General features: G+C 39.3%; 1 protein-coding gene across 3 annotated transcripts in view; it reads left to right on the top strand.

Annotated features, from left to right (window-relative positions):
• Positions 1 to 22,866, top strand: part of SFMBT1 (Scm like with four mbt domains 1) — a 177,415-nt gene that overhangs the window by 1,446 nt on the left and 153,103 nt on the right. Inside the window, exon 1 of one of the 3 annotated variants that reach the window (XM_072649628.1) lies at positions 909 to 4,605. The exons of the other annotated variants lie outside the window; for them this stretch is intronic. The gene's annotated coding sequence lies outside the window, so the exon portion shown is untranslated. Of the gene's footprint in view, positions 1 to 908; positions 4,606 to 22,866 lie in introns of those variants that run through there. 3 annotated transcript variants of the gene reach the window in all.

Below are 22,866 nucleotides of genomic sequence, written 5' to 3' on the forward strand. Positions count from 1 at the left end.
GCGACAGGCCGAGCCTCCGGCCGGCCCCCCCGCGCCCCCTCAACTTTGCCGAGGGAAAATCAAAGGGCGGGAGCGGGCGCGGGGCGGGAGCGCGGGCGGAGGCGCCAAGCCGCGGGCGGAGGAGCGCGCGGGGAGGCGCGCACGGGCGGCCCGAACGTTGGGGAGAGGAGCCCGCGGCACGGGGGAGGGGGAGGGGAGGGGGCGCGGGGGCGCGCGCGCGCGCCGGCCCGGGATGCTGGAGGCGCGCGCCGGACCCGGGCCCGACCCGCCGCGGCGGCGGTGCTGGCGGAAAGGCGACGGGCGCTCCCCCCACCCCGGCTCCTTCTGCGGCACCTAGCGGCCCAGCCCTCCGCCGGGGCGGGGGAGAGAAAAGTGCCGGGCGCCCCGGAACGGCCCTTTAGGGGGGCGGCGCTCCTCCCACCCACGGCCGCGGCACAAGTTTCCCTCCCCGCACCTTTGCCCCCCCCCCCCCACGCGCTGCCGGGAGTTGCGTCTCTGGGGCCGGGCGCTCCCCCACCTTCCTCTTCCTCTCCCCCTGCCCCGGGTGGCGCGGAGCCGGCGGCTGCGAGGACGGCGCGGGGAGCGGAGGCGGCGGGACCGCTTCGGTGCGGGACGGCGGCCGGGGAAAGGCCCGAAGGGAACCCCCGCACCTCGGGCCGCGGCCGCCGCCTCCCCGGCTTGTCCCAGCGGTCGGAGGGGGCGGCCCGGCCCCGGGCCCCGGGCAGCGCCTGGCCCCCGCCCGGCCTCGCCGCTGTCGTCGCCCGAGACCTCCGCGCGTTCGTTGACGTCTTGGCCCCTGGAGTCATTTCTGGGATTGGTTGGAAAGCGGGTCCCGAAGAGGGCCGGGCGCCCTGGGGAGCCGGGGCCCGAGCGTCCCGGAGGTGAGACGGTGGGAGCGGCCCCACAGGTGCGCTACCTGCGGAGGCTGCTCGGGCCCCAAGGGGGGAGCCTTGGGCAGAGGTTTTACAGAAATAGGGTGGACGGTAACGTCTAAAATGGTTAACGACTCACGGGTCCGCTGTCGAGAAGGTGGAAAGATGCCAGAGATGGGGCCGGTGGTGTTCTCGCTGGCGTGGACCCTGGGCTTCAGCTCCTTCACAATTCCACAGCTGGAGGGGCATGTGTCAGGAATGGGGACAGAGCCCTGGCTTGGACATTAGCGAGCTCTGGGACTGGCTCCTCTGGCTCTGCTTTCTAAGGGACTTAGTCTTCCCAGTATTTCATGAGACTCCTTTATGATAAGTATTCACCGTCATTAAAACCTCGTATTGTCTACAGTGAGGGGACTGGGCCTGGTAGTTCTTCATGTTACTGTTTTCCTCATGGCTTTTAATGTTGGGAAAACTTCAGAAGTTGTGACCTCTAGAACGACCTGTGGTGGTACAGGTTTTTCTGTAGTCACATTGGGCACTGAAGTTAAGTCAATTTTCCTCTGTATAGTCAGTGTGTGAACCTGTGGTTGCTGAGAATTATGCCACAGTGTATCTCTGTGTTTGTCTATTGGCTGACATTACAGTTCAGTTGATGAGATGAATCATGAGATCTCCAAAGAAACAAATTTAAGTTCTAGTTGAATCACTTTCTAAAACTCAATCCTCATTAAGAAATGTACAGATAAAAATGGACTCAAAAAGTTAGTGGTTAAAAAAGGAATATAAGAGAATGGTTTAGACGAGTTGGTTTCCTGTATTAGATTATCTGCTATTTACTTGTTTTACCGTAATTTAAAAAGAAGAAAAAGCAAAGATCATAGAAATTTCTATTTTCTCATGAGAATTATTTTCCTTAATTAATTTAACTATATAAAAATTCACAGCCTGATTGAGCCAGGATTAATGATGACTTACTAATTATTGATCATTTATTCTTTCTTTTTTGTTACTGATTTCCTCACACTTGTGTTATCTAATTCTTTAACTTAAAAATTGTTCAATAGGCTTCAAGTTCCACTTAGCAAGCTAAGTGTAAAATGGCAAATGGTAAGAAATTGCATAAAGGAAGCATTGTTGATTTTTTAAATATGTCCTCTTACGTTGATTTTTAGTGTCCTTAGATTTTTTTTTTTTACGTTTGCTAATTCAACACTTTTTATCAGGTGCACATTTTTCAGTTCATTGTTTAAATGCTGGTGATATTTGTTTCTAATTTGTAGGGTGTATTATTCTTTGTTGGTAACAAGCTTGTGATAGTGAAGATGGAGACATAATTTGACTTAGCAGAAAATAGAAAAGTTCAACTGTTCAGACTTATAAGAACCTGCTACTGTAGTATAGTATCTCATTTACATAGAAGTAAACAATAAATGGGAAATAATCTGCAAAGAAGAATTTTATGTCAAGAGAGATTTTTGAGGCCGAATAATCATTAACATTTTTATTTTGTAATTGCAATTTGCTTTATTATGTTTCCCAAACACTTCCCTGTGTCATTTAACTGGTCACTGGTGAGTTGTTTATTTTTGAATGGAGGGTAATGACAGTAATTTAAGTGACAGAATTAAAATAAAGTGCCAGGGGATCTATAAAAAGTTCAGTTTTTCTACAGTAAGGTATTTTCGTCAGTAATTTCTAATTTCATTAGCCTTTGTTGTTTAACTGTGTTTTCTAAGAGTGAGACAAAAATATTTGAAAGTGAATTCATATATTTGTTAAATTAGGCAAAACCTTGAGATTTTTGGTTGCCTGGGAGACTTGGATCAGTTGCACTTGGGGATTGGGAAGTTAATGCACCTCCACTAGACTTCCTCTGATCCTGTCTTTCCTAGAATATATTTTATGTGGTGGAGTTGTTTATGTATGGAAGGGCCAAAGTATTAGAGGTTGGGGGGCGGGGATAGGGGCTAAAAGTAGAGTGTGGGTATCTGATAGAGAAGTTTGCGTACTGAAGGTTTATTAAAAATCTTCTCTTGGCCACTGCAGTATTGGAGGTATATGATTAGGCTGTAATGGAATCTCATTTTCACTCTGCTTTCCAATTTGTTCAGAGTTTATTTTTATAATTTTATTCAATCTTTCAGCCTTTTAAAAAAGCCACAGTTTTTAAAAAATAATATGGGTGATGCACCTATATTAAATATTTTTTAAAATGTTATATTACTATTAATAGTTGTTTAATAATTCAGTGACCATATAGTGTTTGGTACTATTTAAGGAATTTTCATTGATCTCTGGAGATTTTATTGGAAGGTGGAATTGATAACTTTTTAATATTTTACCGTTTAATATTAATATTTTAATATTTTACCGTAAACTTAATATTTACATCTTAGTTTGTAAGAAAGGTCATTTGCTTCATTTATGTTTTGGCCTGAGGAAGCAGTAGAAGTTTCCTTTATTTTTTGACCATTGAAGATTTCCTACTTGCCATGGGAATTGAGGAGCAACTTTTTATTTTAAAGTCAAAGAAAAACAAACTTTATTAAAGATTCACCATATTGGGTTGACTCTTTTAAGGAGCCTAAGCATTTGTAACACTTGTATTAACAAGCGTGCCAGATAGAATCTCAGCTAGGTAGAACCTGAGCTAGATTGAATGTGAGCGCCTTCATGGAAGCAAGATGGAAGTTATATACAGAAAGTCCATGGGAAAGATCTTGAGGTGATCTGGTAGTCTGGGAGGAGGGTCTAAAGAGGATCTTGATGAGAGTGGGGTTAACTGTTGATGTAACCAAGGCTGAGCAGCAACTGGAGACAACGGGTGGGGGTGGTGTGTGTGTGTGTGTGTGTGTGTGTGTGTGTGTGTGTGTGTGTGTGTATGTGTGTGTGTGTGTGTGTGTCCCACTAAGGCATGAGTCATGAAATGACAGAATGAGACAAAGACCTGAGAAGTTTTGCATTTTTAAAAGGGTTACTAAAATATCAACATATTTTCTTGCTGAACCAGCATATTAATTTTACTGCTTATTTTTAATTTAATTTTTGCGTGTGTATTTCTTGTGACACTGCTCTGATTACACAAGTGCTTTTCTTCCACAATTTTGCTAGTATTCCTATAGGCCACTGGTTCTCAAACTTTTTGGTCTCAAAACCCCATTACACTCTTAATTATTGGGGACATCCCCAAAAGATCTTATCTGTTTATATTTGCTGTATTAAAAATTAGTATTGTTATGAAAATACTTTTGACTCCAGAGATTTCTGGGCCACATTTTGAGAACTGGTCATTATCTCATGGAATGTCCTTTCTCCTTTTAAAAACAAAATATGGTATATTAAAGTCATATCTTGAGATCGAGATTATAATATTTTGACCCCTTTCTACTGTTAAGCTAAAACTGAAAATTTTACTATAGAATTGGAATTAAAATAACCTGTTTGGGAGTAATAATATCAGTATAGCAGTGTGCCAGCTATCCAGCAAACCCATCTATTCAGAGCGCAGCTCAAACTAGGAAGTGAGCAAAACAGACCTCTGGGCATCCAAAATATTTGTCACAAGGTCCATGTATTGATTAAAAAAAATCAGCCTCTTGGCCCTCTCTAAACTTTCCTTTTTTTTTTGTTCAGTTGTTTTAGTCATGACAAGCTCTTTCTGACCTTATTTGGGGTTTTCTTGGTGCAGATACTGGAGTGGATTGCCGTCTCCTTCTCCAGCTCTTTTTTACAGGTAAGAAGCGAAGGCAGATAGGGTTAAATGAGTTCCCCGGGTGACTGAGGCTGCGTTTGAACTCAGGTCTTCTTGACTCCTTGCCTAGAACTCTACCCACTGTGCCCCTGGGTGCCCTCACATTTACGCATAGCTTTGAAGAAGCTTGACGATTTGGTTTTCAAATCCATGGTGGCAAATTAGAAGCCAGAGTGTGATGGGCAGATATGCTGCCAACTGAAGCCGCGATGCCAAGAGCAGACGGAAAACATCAAGAAGTCACCAGCTTGAAAGACAGCTGTCTTGAGCCGTTTTAATGTAAGGGCAGATAGCTCATAAGTTCTTAGAGTGTAGAATGTATCTTCCAGGTTAGAGTAATTGATGTTTACACAGTGATAATAGAATCTCAGAGTTGGAACACACCTTTGAAGCCATCCAATTTTAGCTTTAACTGGACAGATAACTTCAGCTGAGAAGGAATCTTCCCGAATCATCAAGAAAAGGCAGAACCCTATTCACTAACCTATTTTAAAAAGTCATGGAAATACATGCTACATTTTAGAGAGATTTCCATCTACAAGGGTTAAAATAAAGGTTTAGTGTCTAAACTCTTAGTCATTTGAGAAACTGATCAAGAATGACGTATTTTACAGGAGTGCTAAATAGTTGAGATTTTACTAGATATTTCCTGATCAGTATTTTTATAGCACTTTAGTATTTGCCAAACACTTTCCTCATCGTAAACTTGTTAGGTAGATAAAAGAATACTGGGTTTCATTGTTGTTATAATTTTGTTAATAGAAAACAAAACCTGTGAGTAACAGTAAGTATTTATAGGTTTAATATCTAATGTCAAGTATTAGAGCAAACATACAAAGAGGTATTTTAATAAAAGAATAAAACAGTTAAGCAGTGTGACACATTTTTATAACTGCATGAGAGGTATGAGTTTTCTAACCAATTTTTTCTGTAAGGTTAATTTTAGAGTTTTTTTTCTCACCATAGTTAAGGTCCCTTAAATTCTTCTCATGGCTTGTATTTATGTATCATAGTATAGTACATTTTGAAAGATGTTATAGTATATTAATATAGTTACATTTTGAATCTTTTGTCTCACTTTGAATAATACTATTGCCATCTCAGGAAAGTTAGTGTCTTTGATGAAAGGATTAGTCTTACTTTGTTGTTCATTTTTGACCAGAATACTTTGGAGGTCGCGTTTTTACTAGTACTAATGTACTTAGAAAATTGATGCTAAATGTCTGGAAGATAGAATGGCTTTCTTTATTATGTGTCCAGTTCTTAAAACTATCAGTGTTAGGATGTTTCCCAGGCTACCTAACTGATGGTAGAGTTTGCAAATGTCTTTGGAAGTAGTATGTAAGATTATTATGGCAAGGTATTGTTGCTATGAGAGTGATGGTTGCTAAGTTCTTTGATTTGAGTCCGTCCTCTGGACTTTATACATTTTTGTTTACATCTACAATTTATCACTGATAATCTGTTTTTTTACAAATACAAGTAGAAATTTCTAAGATAACTGAGTTTTTATAGTTACTGGAAAAGCAGTAAACAAGACAGAAACAACAAAGGTTAGATATGATATTCTTTCCAGGGTGAAGGAGAGAGAGAGAGAGAGAGAGAGAGAGAGAGAGAGAGAGTAAACAAAAGTGATTTGAAGTAAGTGGTCTTGAAAAAATAGAAAAATTCGAGTTCTACCCTAGATTGGTTTATTTCATACTAAACCTCTTAATATATGTATGAAGACAAAATTGTTATGTTACAATTTTTTGTGTCTTAGCAAACATGTGGGGAATAAGGGATGAGTTATCACTGGACAGATTTTCCTGAAGATAAACAAATGCTTTCTTGATTTGGTAAGTAGCTTAGGGTATAGAATCAAATGTAATACTTGATGTATTTCAGGGCCAATTTAATGCAAATGATGCAGTTATTTAAAGTTTTGTTACTATGTTACACAAGTTCCTGATCAAAACAGGAAGGAATTGTCTGTGATTTTTGTTATTTCTATAAGAACATACGCCTGAATCCTCGAAAATTGGTTGGAAACCAGGATTTGTTGTTAAAACTAAGAATTATACTAAATCAATAACTTTTGGAGGGGGGCGGAGTTCTTCTGTATTGCCAAAATAAATTGTTCTTAAAATTTTGGTGAGCACCTGAATAGAAAACTAGATTGTGAAATATTTCATTAATTTCTAGGATACATGGCTTGATTGTAACCCTAACCCTAACCCTTCATTCTAACCCTAAATAGCATTGGTTAGAGTTCAAATGATCTGAGGCCCCAGACACTTTTACAAATAATCTTTACTCTAAAACAGTAGAATGTGTTTGTAAGATAGGCTTGGGTTACAAAAAATTCTGGGAACAGAGAGGAGAAGAAGAGATGAATGCAAAAAAATAAGAGGTCTGTGCTAAAAGAGTATCATTAAAAATCTATCATTTAAAATGATTGCACTTTTGGGAGGCATTTTTGCTGAGAATTAACATGCGTTTTAGGTTTCCTCAGTTAACTTGGAAAACAAATAAATAAAATGAAGAGCTTGTTGCCATTGTACCTTCCTACTTTGGTGAAAAAAATCTCATTTGACATAGTGGGAAAAGAGTCCTGACATTGGAATAAGATCTAAATTTCAGATTATTACACCATGAACAAATCACTCAATTTTTCTGGTCCTCAGTTTCCTCTTCTATAATATGTTCCTAATAATATTTATATCACTTACCTCACAGAATTGTGGTGAGGATTCAGTGAGACATCAAGTATGTGAGGGTACTTTACCTGTAACAGACAGGGAGAAGTTACTTAATACTATGACCATTTTGAATGGAAATTTTTCCAAGATGTTTTGCTCTGTGCTTTTTAAAAGTTATATACTGAGTATAGTCTTAAAGCACTTAAAATTCAAAGCAGTTGGGAAACAGCCTACTTATTGTTGAGTTTTTGTCTGTTATTGAACTTATAGAACTGTTTTTTTAATGAATAATTAGTTTTCTTGAAATCTTTTGCCTAGCAGGATTTTTTTTTGTATGTTCTTGCAGCTAATGAAGTAAGCATAGTAAAAAAAAAATATTTTTTTTATTTTTTGATTTCTCTGATCACTTTAGAATTTTAGAAAAGTTTTCATGAATCTGCCAGGGGCAGCTGTAGCTTAATTATTGTTTTGTCTCTCTGCTGGTCTCTCTCTCCTCTTGCCAAGATCATGTGGAAAAATGGAGAGAATGTGAGCAGGGGGACCATTGCTAGCTATTGTAGGAGTTAACAGGAATATAGATCTAGAGCTGGAAGAGATGTCAGAAGTCACCTAGGCCAACCTCATTTTACAGCTGAGGAAACTGAGGCCCAAAATGAAATGGCTTCCTTAAGGTCACCACTTGGGGAGTGTCAGAGGTGGGAGACCAGTTAGCAGGCCAGTGTAATGGTCCAGGCAAGAAAGGATGAGGGCCTAAACTAGGGTCATTGGTAGTGGGAAAGGAGAGAAAAAGAGAATACACGCAAGAAATGTTATAGAGGTTGTTATTGTTCAGTTGCGTCTGGCTCTTTGTGACCTAATTGGGGCTTTCTTGGCAGAGATGTGGGAGCAGTTTGCCACATCCTTCTACAGCTCATTTTACAGATGAAGAACTAAGGAAGACAAGGCTAAGTGACTTGCCCAGGGTCACACAGCTAGTGCGTGTCTGAGGCCAGATTTGAACTCAGAAAGATGAGTCTGCCACTGGCCACCTACTTGTAGGTGTAAAATAGACAAAACTTGGTAGCTGATAGGATATGGGAGGTGAGGACGAGAGAAAACAGCTCGAGAATGATTAGGTTATGAGCCTGCTTGATTGGAGGAAAATAAGGGAGTTTAGAGCATTTAGACAGAATGTATTGGGGGAAAATAAGGAGTTCATTTTGGGACATGTTGAGTTTGGAAAGGATAGGCCATTCAGGTAGAAGATATAGCAGGCAATTGATCAAATGGGACTGGAGCTCAACCGAAATAGAGGTCTGGATATGTGAGTGTGCAGGTCATCTGTGTAAGAGATGATAGTAGAACCAATAGGAGCTGATGATACAGTCACTGAGAAAGCAGGCAGCAGAGATCTTGGCGCTTTTTTGGAAGAAAATGTTTTTAAATGCATTAAATAAAATGCGGAATGTTCTAAAAGGAAACCAGTTACATTGAAATACAATTATTAAAATATTCAAAAAAGACAAATTTACAAATCCCTGGTTATAAGAATGCCTGGTGTAAAGAAAAAAAAGAAAGTCTATAATTTTAGAGAATTAATTAATATTTGGATGGTGTTGGGCAAATCACTTTCCTTTTCTGGGCCTCAGTTTCACTACCTGCAAAATGAACGGGCTGGTTTGGATTATTTCCAAGATTCCTTCCGGCTCCGACATTCTATGTTTCCATGAAAAGGGATACAAATAAGTAAGAACTAAACTCCAACATAAATTCAGTCATGTCTTAGTCTGCAAAATTTATAGAAGTTGAATATAGCAATAAACATGCCCTAGTAGAATTTTGATTAGATAATATTAGATCTTCTGTTGTGATTAAGCCTTTACCCCTCAGGCAGTTGGGTGGTGAGATAGAATGCAAGCTTTGGAGTTATGAAAGACCTGAGTTCAAATGTAGTCTTAGACACTTAGTAGCTTTGTGACCCTGGTCAAGTCGCTCGACCTCTTTGTCTCAGTTTCTCTGTCTTTAATATGGGCGTAAGAATAGCACCTACCTCCCGGTGCTGTGAGGATGAAATCAGATAATGTTTGTAAAGCTCTTAGTCCAATTCCTGACACGTGGTAGGTGTTAAATGCTAGCTGCTATTATTATTATTATTATCTAGACTTGGAGTTGGGAAGACCTGAATTCAAATCTTGACTTCAAATACTTACTAACTGTGTAACCTTGGGCAAGTGATTTAACTTGTCTAACTCAGTTTCTTCAACTAGAAAATGGGTATAATAATAGCACAGGTCAAATGAGATCATATTTGCAAAGTGCTTAGCAAGTGCCTGGCACATAGTAGGCACTTAATAAATGCCTGTTCCCTCCCGTACCTCTTCCTTATGGTCTATTACTAGGACCATACTCAAGTCCTTTACATTTGTTTCATCTCATTTCTATGGGTGCAGTAAATCTCTCTTTGCTTAGACCCCAGAATGTGTTCTGAATTGTGTTACCTAAAGAATTGTATTTTTTCCCTCTAGATGTGATTGCCCTGAGGGCCACACTGTTGTTAATGTTAGTGAGTTGCTGTTTTGGTTGTTGTCACCAATAATAGCATTCCTGAGCCTTTTATGATTTCTTGTCACTAAAACAAGTTTCTTCTCATATGGTTTTTTACAAAGCTCCCTTTTTTCACTGTTTGCTTTTCAGCTAGCATCTCTCTTGTCCTATCTTAATAGAAGTATCTCTCAGTAAAATAGGTAGATAATAAAGTAAGAGTATAGTTTACTTAATTATTAAATGTGTAGGTGATATTGAACACACTGCCCTATGCTTCATCACAGTATTGGAGTGATTCTGAGCTCTCAAAGGCTGTGCTAGCTTGGTTTAGCTCTGGCAGATCCTACCAAGATGAAAAACTTCAGAGCAGTGATCTGGCAACAGACCTTATACTTCTCAAATCTGAGGATCAGCCTAGGCAAGCACTAGACAGCTATCACCAGAAAGTTGACGTAACATTTGTTGGATGTAGCAACTCTTGAAGATCGTCTGCTTAATGGGCTTTGATTAATTCTAGTGAATATATTACTTCATGTTGATGACATCGCAGATTTTTTGAAGTAAGGGGGCTTCCTTCATACATGGTCACACAGAAAGCTCCTTCACATGTAGGACATCCTGTGGGTTGACACTTTCTCAAAACCATAGCTGAGAAGCTCTCACTACTATGCCTTCTTCCATCTTACCTAGTGCTTCGGTAATGGTGTCTTTTTGGTCCATTATATTTTCTCGGTTTGTTTCAGTAGCCCACTGGTGAAGAGCCAGTTAAGCTTGGTTTTCCTCTTCCCTTCTTGACTATTCTTGCTGTGAATCTATTCACAAACTGAACCAACTCTGTATATTCAGGAAATTGTTGACAGGTTGACTCTCAGGTCTGAGTCTTTCACTGACTCACTTGAACAAGTCCAATACTAGTCTTTATCTTTTCCGCAGCAACTTTGACCACCAGTTTCTGCAGTACATGTGTAATACAAAGACAGCAGATACTGTTGAGAGGAAGCTTGGAGTAATGACTGGAGCTCTGAACTTGGAGATAGAGAGATTTAAGTTTGAATCCTGCCTCTGGTCACTGTTAGCTGTGTAACCCTGGGGAAAGTCATTGAATGTTTCTTAGCCTGTTTCTTAGTCTGTAGAATGGGGATAATGATAGTATTTCTTCCCTCCCCTTATTTTGAGTATCAAATAAGATCATATATATAAAATGTTTTCAAACCTTAAAGTACTGTATAAATGTTAGATATTATTTTATTCTCATTTTTTCCCATGAGGATCATATGGAAATGGTCTTTGGATAAGTAGCTCTCCTTACTGCTTTTGGAGTTCTGCTTTTGTGGCTTGTCCCTGTCACCATAATAGTTTTTTATGGTGGTGTTCTTTTTTTGTTTTCCCACTCTCCCAGACTGCTTTGTGACTTTGGATTTGATATTAGAGCCAGACTGTGCACTTTTGGAGAGAACATCTAAGCTGTACTACTGATGCTTTCAGGGGGGTTCTCAGGGACAGCTCAGGCTACCAGCTTTCAGCATTCCCAAAGTGCTGATCCAGGGCAAGTCTTAGTGCTTCCCTTTTGGTCTGAACTCTTCAAATTCCTCCCGTGGGTTTGTGCCACCTTGGAGTTTCAATAGATTGCTGGTGGACCTGGCCACTTTTAGCCAGCTCTTCAGGTTCTGAGTCACAGGACAATTGGGTTTCCCTTTGTTCTAGGATTCTTAAACTGATTATTCCTCTGCAGGTTTCAGACTTGGCTAGAAGTTAGATCTCTGACTCTGCTCAGCTCCTGGAGATAGAGCCACACAGCTGCTGTTTGCTTCTGAAACTATTCCTTATTCGGTATACAGCCTAGGGTTTGGGACCACTTCTTACCCTGGAAAGTCCGCTCTTGGTACAGGTCCCTTCCTCGTTTGGCCCTAGATCTATGATCTAGAGCGGGAGAGTGGGTGTCAAAATTGTCATTTGGCACCTATTCCTGCACTTTGCATGAGGTTGCAGTACCCTGGGATGGGTCTGGGATCTCATCTTGCCCATAGTGCAGTCTTGATTTTCTTTCATTCCCTGAGCCCTGGAATGCTCCCGGGACCCACTCCTGACCATATCCTGTTCCCATCATCTACAGATCTCTCCATCTCCCCATACCAACATGGACTCCCTGTGACACTTTCTTGGATTTATTGTTCGGGACTTAGTCTGGTGCATTTTGTAGATATTTGAAGGAATTTTGTAGAATGGAGTTTACTGTACTTTTTCCTGCTGTTCCACCATTTTGGCCCTACATCTTCTTGTTGTTTTCTATTTCATATTTTACAGTCTGTTGGATAAAGTGATAGATTAAGAAAATCTGCTTTTATAGTTAAGTAAAAGTATTAGACAAGAAGTTATCCTTTTTAGGGTCACTGAAATCATCCTTGGTACAGCTCTAGTAGCATGTGACAGGACTTCAGGGATGATGTGTTCTCATGTGATTTGGTTTCCGCTGCAAAGTCTCTAAAACTTTTTTCCCCATGTAGCTTGGAGTTTGGGTGTGTTTGGCATGGTTATAGGTGTTAGAAATATTGTTTTTAAAGTGTTTTGTCCACCAACTTCCAGGTGATGGTGTGTAACACTTTGGTAGGTGGTAGTGGTCCAGTTCCAGTATGATTTTCATGGTTTGAGCTCTTCAGGATATTTTGAGATCTGCATTTGTAATATGGGAATTTGCAATCTTTAAATCCATGGAAGATGGTGAACCGTATTTACAATTCTAGCCACCAGGTCAGTATTATGGTGTATGATTTCTAACATTTCCTTGCATAATAGACATTGATTTCTAAGTCTGAACTCCTTACAGATAATCCTTATGTAATTTCGAGTGTCGATGACCTGGTACTGAATTCCATCATAAACCTCTCAGGTAGGAGCAATATAATTTGTTGCAGTTATTGTCCTTGGGGGTTGTTTGGATTAGCTTTCCCCCAAATCCCTTCCAATGTAGGTTAAACCAGTTTCTCTTTAAAAGGTATTGTAACTGTGAATGAGAGGGAAGCTCAGGTTAGCATAACTTCTTGTTTATCCAAGGGTATAAAAAGACCTGTGGAGTTCAGGCCTTTTGGACTTGGTGGAAGAGCTGCCTGTCACCACACCCTTCCTTGCTGACTACTGAACACGGATAGGTTTCCTGTTGGAGGTGTGTGTACTGTATGCTTATGGAGTGTCCTTTCAAAGCTATGGAGAAGTAAATCTCCTTTATTGAGTGTTGAATGGCCTACAAGTATCTCTTTAGGTTACAATATTAGACCTAAACGCCAGCTGGCCATTTCTGTAACACCCTCTTCTCTCTGTCTGTGTCACACACGCACACATGCACACACACACATCACAGACATACACACGTACACATTCACACCACAGACACAGATACACATACAACACCACACAAGCACATACACATACATGCACACACGATGCACACACATGCAACACACGCACATGTACACACACACGACAGAGACACACGTGCACACACACCACACGCTGGAAAATTCAGCTGTTTGATACTCTTGCTGAAATACTCTTGGTCAAGTTTATGTGGCCGTTGCCCATTGTGACTCTGTCCTTAGTTCTTATTTCTTAGACTATCACGAGGTAGACGCCACTTTTGCTTATTACATCAGAAGTGTTTCTACAGGTTTTTGACCTGTTAATAATATTCACTAAACTGTTTGTTAATCCTCTTCCTCCTTTTTTTTTTTTTTTTGTTGAAGAAGTGTTAATTTTTCAAAGGCTGCTTTGGGCCAGTGGGCCATTTGTTTTGCTAATATTGTATTGATTTTGTTAGGATACTTTCCAATTATGTTATGGTGTATTTTCCATTCTTGAAAGCATACATTAAGACTGGTATTGCATAGCTGTAAATTGCTTTAAACATATTCTTTGCACTCAGCTTTGATTTCAGCCTTCCAGTAAGTCTCTAGTGTATTCAGTTACATAGCCTTCTCTTTGATATCTTTGTTTGTGAAGCGTCTTGCCTGGAGGAAACCCAGGTATTTTAGGTGTTTACCTTTGTCTGCTGTTGCATTGTGACCTCCAAATTCAGTTCAGAGCCTTCAGTTTTGTTTTTTTTTTTGATTTGACATAACATTAAAAATTTTACTCCAGTTTCTTTTGTGTGTGTATATATATAAAATATAACATATAATCTATATATACACACATTGTTTATACATAATTGTTTGCATGTCATCTCTCATTAGACTCTGAACTCCTTCAGAACAATGACTCTTTTTTTTTGGCCTTTCTTTGTACCCTCATTGCTTAGCATAGTGCCTGGCACAAAGTAGATTTTTAATAAATACTTGTTGACTTGTTGAGTCCAAATGACGTCAGGCTGATATCATTGGAGAAAGATTCCATGTGTTGAAGAAACTATTTAACGTGTTGTTTGGTGTCATTATATAGCTTGATGTCATTCATGTATGTCAAGTAATAAGATACTTTAGTTTGGCTTCCTCTTTAATTTAGAAGCCATATGTAATTCTGTTTAGGAGAGATGATGATAGATTTTTAAAAAGGCACAAACATAGTGGACTTAAATTGTCCTGAAAAATGCCATGTTTCATATGAATTGTTCTTGATATTACTGTATTGGTGGTATGTTTTAAATAGAGAAGAATTTCTCAAGTAGGGGCAAAAAAGCCGCACTAACTTCCTCAGTATGCTGGTGTCTGTTTTATATTTTTGCAGTATGTGACCAAGCCACGAGTGCAGAACTAAATCAAAGACTTTTCAATAATCAACAAAATCTGTATAAATCTTATGGTGCTTTAGAGCAGCTTGTCCAGTAATTACTGAGTCTGTAATAAGTTGCTCTTTATACCTCTGGGACTTTTTGGCATGCCCCAGCCAATATGTTGTTCTCTTGTGTTTGTGGGCACTGTGATACAAGCTGTCAGTTAAATGTATAGAGCGCACATAAGCACAGAATTAAGCTGCATTATAGAATCACTGCTCTCATTTTTTGGTAGTATAGATGTGCTACTTTTCATCATGAAAAGGATCAGCCTTGCAGTTGAGAACAAGCTGGTAAAATGTTTTGCTAGCAGTTCTTTGCATGCTGCTCTGAAGCATTTGAGTCAATAATTATGGATCTTACCTGGTTTTCAACTTTCTCTTCAGTCACACTGACACTACCCTAGTACAGGCTGTCATCAACTCATACCTATACTGTTGCAGTAGCCTTCTGGTTGGTTTCCCTGTGTAGTCCATCCTCCATTTACCTAACGTATGATTATCATCAGATTCCCCCCGCCTCTCCCTCCCCTGTTAAACTTTAGTGGTTCCCTATTACCTTTGGGACCAGATATAAAATTCTCTTTTTGGCATTTAACAACCTGGCTTCTTCCTATCTTTCTAATCTTCTTACAGTTTACTCACCTCCATGTAGTTTACAGTACTGGTCTTCTTTGCTGTTCCATGTACATGTCGCTTCATTTTCCAATGCTAGTGGTACCTTTTCACTGGCTGGCTGTCTCCTGTGCTTGAAATGCTGTTTCCTTAGCTCTGCCTCTTGGTTTTTCAGGACTTCCTGAAGACTCAGATCACATCCCATCTTTTGCAAGAGTCCTTTCCTGGTTTCACTCTACTTCTAGTTCTCTTTGAGATTACTTCCCACATACACTGTATATCTTGGGTGTCCACAGTTGTTTGCATGCTGTCTTCCCCATTGCAATATATGTACCTTGAGGGTAAGGGATTGTGTTTTTGTCTTTCTTTGTATTCTCAGGACTTATCATGGTTTCTGTCACATAGTAAATACTCAGTAAATGCCTATTCCTTGACTCCTTTTATGACTTCTCTTGTGATTTTCTGGACTTCTCCGCTGTGCCCCAGTTTCCTCACTCTGAAAGGTACCGCTGCACCTACAGCCTTTCATGCTACTCCTGTGGCCTTTTCTTCTGTTTTGAAGAACTACCCAAGTAAGCCGTGCTCATTTCTTCATTCTGTCCTTGGCTTTGCTCCTGATCCTCTGGACTTCTCCACCATGTGAGTAACTTCTCCCTCACGCCCTTAGCGCTTCTTTTATGTCTTGTCTTCCTTTAGAGGTTCTTTCTGCTTGTATTTTTATTCCCAGCCCCTAGCGTAGGCAACATAGGTAATGTTTAATAAATAGTGATGTAACTGTCCTGTTGTTCATCATGTTTCTTGTTTGGTCCACTTGGCTTTTTTTTTTTATTAGACTTGCAACTATGTAGACGAGAAATTTTACACAGCCTTGTTGTCTTCATATCAAAACCCTTTGACACCATCTCCCGCGTTTTCCCCTTTTTCTTATCTTTTTGCCAATACCAGACCTTCTCCATGTGCACTAGATTTCACCCCCCCCCCATTTTTCCAACAGATTGCATTCTTAATCACCTCATTTTCTCTTTAATCTTTATCAAATTGTTCTCTCTGTCCTACATTCAAGCATGCCTCATCTTTCCCTCTTTTTAAAAAAACTTTTACTAGATCTTGCCATCTTATCTTTCCTTCCTTTCTCAGACTCCTTGAAAAAAATTGTCTCTACTTGCTGCCTCCACTTCCTTGCACTCTTCAGCCCTTTTCAGTCTAGCTTCTGTTCTCTTCACTTAAATGAAAGTGCTGTCTTCAGTGTTACTAATGATCTATTAATTGAAAAATCTGATAGTCTTTTCTTAATCATAATACTTTCTGACCCTTCTGTTGCATTTGACACCGTTGACTTTGGTTTCTGTGATGCTACCCTCCCCTAGTTTTCTGTGTACATGACTGACCATTTTTTCTTAGAAGTCTCCTTTGCGGTATCTCCCATGCCCCATAATTGTGGGTGTTCCCCAAGGTTCTGTTCTGGGCCCCCTTTTCTTTTCCCTCTACATTCTCTTGGTAACTTTATCACCTTCCATTAGTTGAAGTATCACTTCTATGTTGATGACTTGAAGATCTATATATCCAGCCCCAGTCTTTCCTGAGCTTCAGTCCTATGTCATTGAATCTAATCGTAATTGCCTGGTTGACCTGGATGTCAAAGTAATTTTCTTAAGTGTATTTCTGGCCATTTGAATCCACAACTCAGCCAACTCCATTAGTTTCCTATTGCCTGTAGGATAAAATATAAACTCCTCTGTTTAACTTTTAAAGCCTTATGCTACCTTGACCACAAGCTATCTTTCCAGTTGGATATTATTTCATTTTCTGCACTGTCTTCTAACCAAACTAGCTTTTTCCCTACTTAAATTTGATACTATCTCCCGTTAAGGTGCTTTTGCACAGTCTGTCCTACGTACCTGGAATGTACTTCTTATTTTTGCCTCAGAGTCCCTTTTCCTTTAAGATGAAGCTTTTCCTGGTCACTCCAACCAATAATACTCTCCTTCCTAAACTTCTCTTAAATTCCATTGTATTTATTTTTATTTATTAACGTCATATTTGTACATATGTACTTGTCTCACCCACTGTAAGATAAACACCTTGTGAATAGGCGTTATATTCTTTGTACTTGTATTTCTAGTATATAGCACAGTGTCTAGCACTTAATAAATGCTTGTTGATTGATTTTTGTGATTATTTCTTATCTCTAATTTCCTTGCTAAACTTCTGTAAACTTTACTTGCTAAACTTCTATAGCAAAGTTTTTGATTGATACCAATTTCCTTGTTCTGTGTATTACTTCCATTTCTCATGTGGTATTAACCTTTAAACTTTTACTTTCAGTTGCTGGTTAAGGAAGTCAAGAATTTCTGATGTGTTTTTGTTTTCTGAATTCTGTATGCTTATTTTTAGTTGCCTTTAATTGGGCAATATAATATTCACATTTTCTATTGTGTGTATCAGATATATATTTAAAAAATTGTTAAATAAAAAATTTTAAATTGCATTCTCTTTCCCTTGGAAGAAAAAACCTTTGTAACAAATATGCATAGTTAAGCAAAAAAAAAAAAATTTCCACATTAGTCACATCCAGAGATGTGTATCTTATTCCTGAATATTCACTGAATCACTTCTCTGTCAGGAAGTGTGGGTAGCATTTTCTTTATGGTTGATCCTCTGGAATAATGGATTGATCATTGCATTGATCAGAGTTCTTAAGTCTTTCAGAGTTGTTTCTTTTTACATGTTGTTATGCTATAAGTTATTTTGATTCTGCATCAACTCATATCAGATTTCTCTGAAAGTCTCCATCATTTCTTATAGCACAATGACCCTACATTATCGTCATGCTATGTTCACTCCTTCCCCAGTTGGTAGATGTTCCCTTAGTTTCTAGCCCTTTGGTACTACGGAGGGAGCTGCTACAAATATTTTGGTGTATATGGATCTTTTCCCTCTTTGCTCTCTTTGACTTAGAGTATAGTGGAGGGTGTCAGATATCTTCTTTTTTTCCATATATCTTCAAGTTACCTTTTCAGTTTTCTTCTGCCATTGGTGGTTGGTGTTTGATGCCTGTCCCTTTTGTAAATGCCTATTTGCCTGTGATTCTTACTGTAGCAGTGGCTGCCACGTATACTGCTGTGTGTGGATCCTGAATATTTTTATACTGTCTGTCATATACTGTCAGAGGATGTGTTTATTCATCGTGGTTATAGTATGTACTAGGTTTTTTGAATGATTCTGTTTTAATATAATTGGCCTGCTAGGTAGAGTCATGTCATCAAACTGAAAAACAGGGCTTTTAGGAATTTCTTTCTGAGTATGCCTATCTCCTTTTTTCACAATCATTTGAGATATTGGGACTATTTCTCTTCTCTAGTTAGCAGGCATAATTTCTCTAGTTTTCCTTAAGTAACCACAGGCATCTTCAACTTTTTGCTTTTCAGATTATAAAGAAATTGTTCTGAACTTGACAAACACCAAGAAACATATGTAAACATATTTTTCTTATATAAAGAAGCACAGAAAAAGAGGATTGTATTTGAAATCATGTATCTTTATTTATCTATACCTTTGTTACTTAAAAAAAAGTGATAAATTTAATGCAATAGTTTTAAAGCTGTTCTGATTGAAGATCACCTCTAAACTTGTGCATTTTAAAAATGTCCTCTCTTAATGCTCTTTTCCTTTTTGTTTTGGCATTGCTTTTTGAAATCCTTCCACTCTACTCTCACCATCTTTCCTTCAAAAAAATTAATAAAAAGTTTTTATTTACACAGTTCTAGTCATTGTATAAATTGTTCCCCTCACTTTACTCAGCATCGGTCCATACTAGTCTTGCCAAGTTTCTGTGAATTCATTTCTTTTGTCATTTAGAATAGAAGTAGTGATTTTGAGCTGGAAAGGACCTTAGAAGTCATTGGGTCTAGTCTGCTTCTGGGGCCCAGAGAGAGAAAGTGATCATCATCAAAGTTTGGAATAGGCACAGCCTTCAGCCCATTGATGCTTCATTTATTCTTTTAGATTCATAGGATTGGTTTTATCATACTGGTTAGCTTGTTGGCACTGTTGGTGGCATTGCCAGAGCCAGTTGGCTAGTGTTTCAGTGTTCCTGCTAGGCCTTCACAGCTACCACAGCAGTCCCAGGGTACGTAGAATGCCTGTTATAATCATCCTAGCAGTTATTCCCTTCCCCTTGGACCTCCCCTCCCCAACAAGTTCCATGGATGATGAATTAGCTGAATGAAGGTGTTATTGTTTCAAGGCTTCAAGTGTTCTTTTCTAGAAGACTTTTAGTTTTGCTCAGTCAGTGCCTTGTATTTGTGCTGACAGGCTTTAGAATCTACCTTTTGGCTCCAGCAGTTTCCACCAGTGCTGATTTTGGCTCTCCTCCTTCAGCAGGTTGTTAACTTTAACATTATGGAATTCTTTACTTTCCATAAAGTGTTCTCACCCATTTTCCATTCCCCATGGTTCTTGTTCTTATTGGAGGGTAGTGTAGTATTTAATTTCTAGGTAATTTCTTTAATCTTTATCTCTTTGGGGAGATTGAAATGTCTCCTTACATTCATCAGTCAGTTGGCATTATATAGTCATTGTTCTGACCTCATTTTTGAGAAGTCTGGCACTAGTACTTAACATTTCCTTATGTTGTCCATATCCCATAAAATCCATTTATTCTATTTGTCATTGTTTTTAATGGGTGTCTCTGAAATTGACAGTCTTTGTTAGGATTCAGCTCCACCAGAACACAGCAACATTCTGGTTATTACTTAGCTTTCGTGACATTTTAGCTCCAGTTATAATTACAATAGCAGTATGCCGCCGCATTTCAGTACTTTGCTTGACACAGAGGAGTATAGCAGTTATGGCGAAACAACTGGTTTGGTCTGAAAATATATCAGAAAACCTTGCTATCTAGTCACTACCTAGGAGAGGAAACATCTTAAAAATCTTCAGTGAACACCTCTAGTGGTAGGGCATTAAAATACTGTACAGGTTCTTAGTTGAGGCCTCTTTCACCTCTTCCTCTTGCAGCACCTGGAGCCTTCACTTAGAACCTCCATTAAACTATCCCATTCATGGCTGTACCTCATGAGTGACTTATATGTGTACTTTATCAGACAACTGGAAGATAGTATTAGTGGAAAACAAAAGACAAAACTTTTTTTTTCTTTCAAACAGCATAGCAGATTGAGTGACAGGAAATGTCCCCATTCATATGTGGGATACCTCTCCTACAGATTGCCGCGCCACCATTTTAGGAGAATATACATAGGCACATCATGTCTGATCAGGGAATGTTTATTAGGGTCCATAAGCAGGGAACGTGTATATAGGCAGACACAGGCAAGAACCCATGAGGCCAGAGGGCACAAGAGGCCAGGGCAATTGATGATTCTTATACTGTGAAGCTGCTTCTGATGTCTCGGATGGTGTCATTGTTCTGCTCTCCACTGGGCATCCAGTCTTTGTTCTCCACTGCCTGTAACTTTCCACTCAGGATTTCCTGTGGTTTAACATCACCAAGCTACTTTCTGCAGCACACTGCATTTTAGCCTCTTCAGGTTCATCTCCTTTTCTGCTGTCTTGTGTTTTGGTGTAGTGCCTAGTAAGCCTCTTTCTGGCAAGGCTCTTCCCCCTTCCACTTTTTAGCGTGCACTAAATATTCATAGCTGAGGTCTCTGAGCTACAGCATACTTACAAGCAGTTAACAAAAGCTGGCAGAATGCCACAGCCTCAGATGGTTTTTTTTTTCTTGGTGTGGGCTTGAAGTTCTTAGTTCAAACCAACTAACTGCCTTAGAGTTATAAAATTCTTCCTCACTGTGGTTAAATTCTTGATCAACATTTTTGTTAAATTTTTGATTGTCATTCTTTGTCCATCAAGGTCTCCATCCAACAAAAAACCCACTGGAATTGTGGGGCAGCTGGGAACTGTGTGACAGCTGTAGCTGTTAGACTTACCTCCTTCCCATGATACTTACTGATTGACATGCAAAGGAGCCTTGGGGCAAGAACAAAAGATTAGTTGGAGCAGGCTATTAGCCCTTCTCAGTTTCTTATTCCTGCCATTATCATGCATATGTGCCAGCACCAAAATCACTGACTTTTGTGTAGCATAAAAGTGCTAGTGTTTACATGAATTATTGCAGTTATTGTTGGGCTTTTTGTTCATTCTGCAAATTGAGTTTCAGTTTTTATCCTTGACAAACTCGATATCCTAGGACATTAACTATTCTAACTGTGGCCTGCAGTTTCTCCACTTCTCAGTGCTTTGGTAGGACTTCACCTCTCCTCTGTGTACAGTCTCCTCCCTTCCTGATCTTGACTCTGTAATGAATCATTTCAGCTCTGTACTCTTCTCTACTCTTCAGTCTCTTTCTCCCCGCCCCCCTCCCTTGCTATTCATACTTTGCCAAACTCCAACCATGGCTTATTTCTATAATTCACTTTCTCTTTTCCTGCTCCCATTCTCTTGATTGGAGCTGATGAAAGTCTTGCACTAATGCTTGAATGAGTCCACTGTAAAGTTATTATCTGATCTCAGCAGTGAAACTTTTTATTTCTCCTTCACAGGATTGTTGTGAGAATCGGATGAGATAATGTTTGTAAAGGGCTTTGCAAACCTAAAAGTGACATGTGTTATCCTTCTTGTTAATAGATTCTTGATCTTAACTCTTCCTAGTGATTGTTCAGAACCTTTCTTCTCTTCAAGCCTTCCACAGCACTCCTTCCTGTCTCAGTTAGCAGTAATTGAAGTCATTTTGTGGAGAGCTCTTCTCCTCTGCCTCATTTGACAATCATTCCCCCTCATCTTACATCCATTTGACATTGTCTGCTGTTTCCTATTTCACTTAAGTCTCTGATGGCAGGATAGCCCTTTTCCTCAAGACCATCCATTATATATATATCCTTCTTACACCTCAATTTATTTCCTGAGAACCAATTTTTTATTTTTAGTATCCATTTTTGAAAAATTTTGAATTCTAAATCCTTTCCCTCCTAACTTTCCCCATCTGTTGAGAAGGCAAGCAATGTGATATTAATTATACATATGGAATCACGCACATTTTACATGTATCCTTGATCCCATTTTGTCGCATCTCTTCGAGTAGATTAGCCCAACTATCATGTTCATTTTTTAGTCTTCAGTCTTCAGTGAGTCAGTGAGTCAGCCCCTACTGAGCTAAGTGGTGGAATACAAAGAAATGTGAAAGACAGTCAGCCCTGACGGGGCTCACAGTCTAATGGAGGAGACAGCATGTAGACAACTACTGATTCCTTCACTATAAAAGACACTTCACTATAAAGACACTTGCATCACCATCATTCTTTTTTTAATTAATTTTTTTTAATCAGAAAAAATGCCTTTTCTCCTTTCTATCACTTTGCCTTCCCAAATTGAGAAAAGACACAAAAACAAAACCCTTATTATAAGCATAAATATGTATTCAAGCAAAACAAATGTGTACATTGACCATGTTAAAAAAAATATGGCTCATTTTGTACTTTTTCCTCTATGAGGAGTAGAATATTTCGTCATTAGGCTTTAGGAGTCTTGGTTGCTCGTTTTCTTCAGCAGAGGTGTTTGACTTTACAGTATTATTGCTTTGTATAAATTATTCTCATGGTTCTGCTTACTTTCCTCTGCATCAGTTGATGCAAGTTTTCTCAGGTTT

This window comes from Notamacropus eugenii, chromosome 1, assembly GCF_028372415.1.
Source record: "Notamacropus eugenii isolate mMacEug1 chromosome 1, mMacEug1.pri_v2, whole genome shotgun sequence".
Taxonomy (NCBI): domain Eukaryota; kingdom Metazoa; phylum Chordata; class Mammalia; order Diprotodontia; family Macropodidae; genus Notamacropus; species Notamacropus eugenii.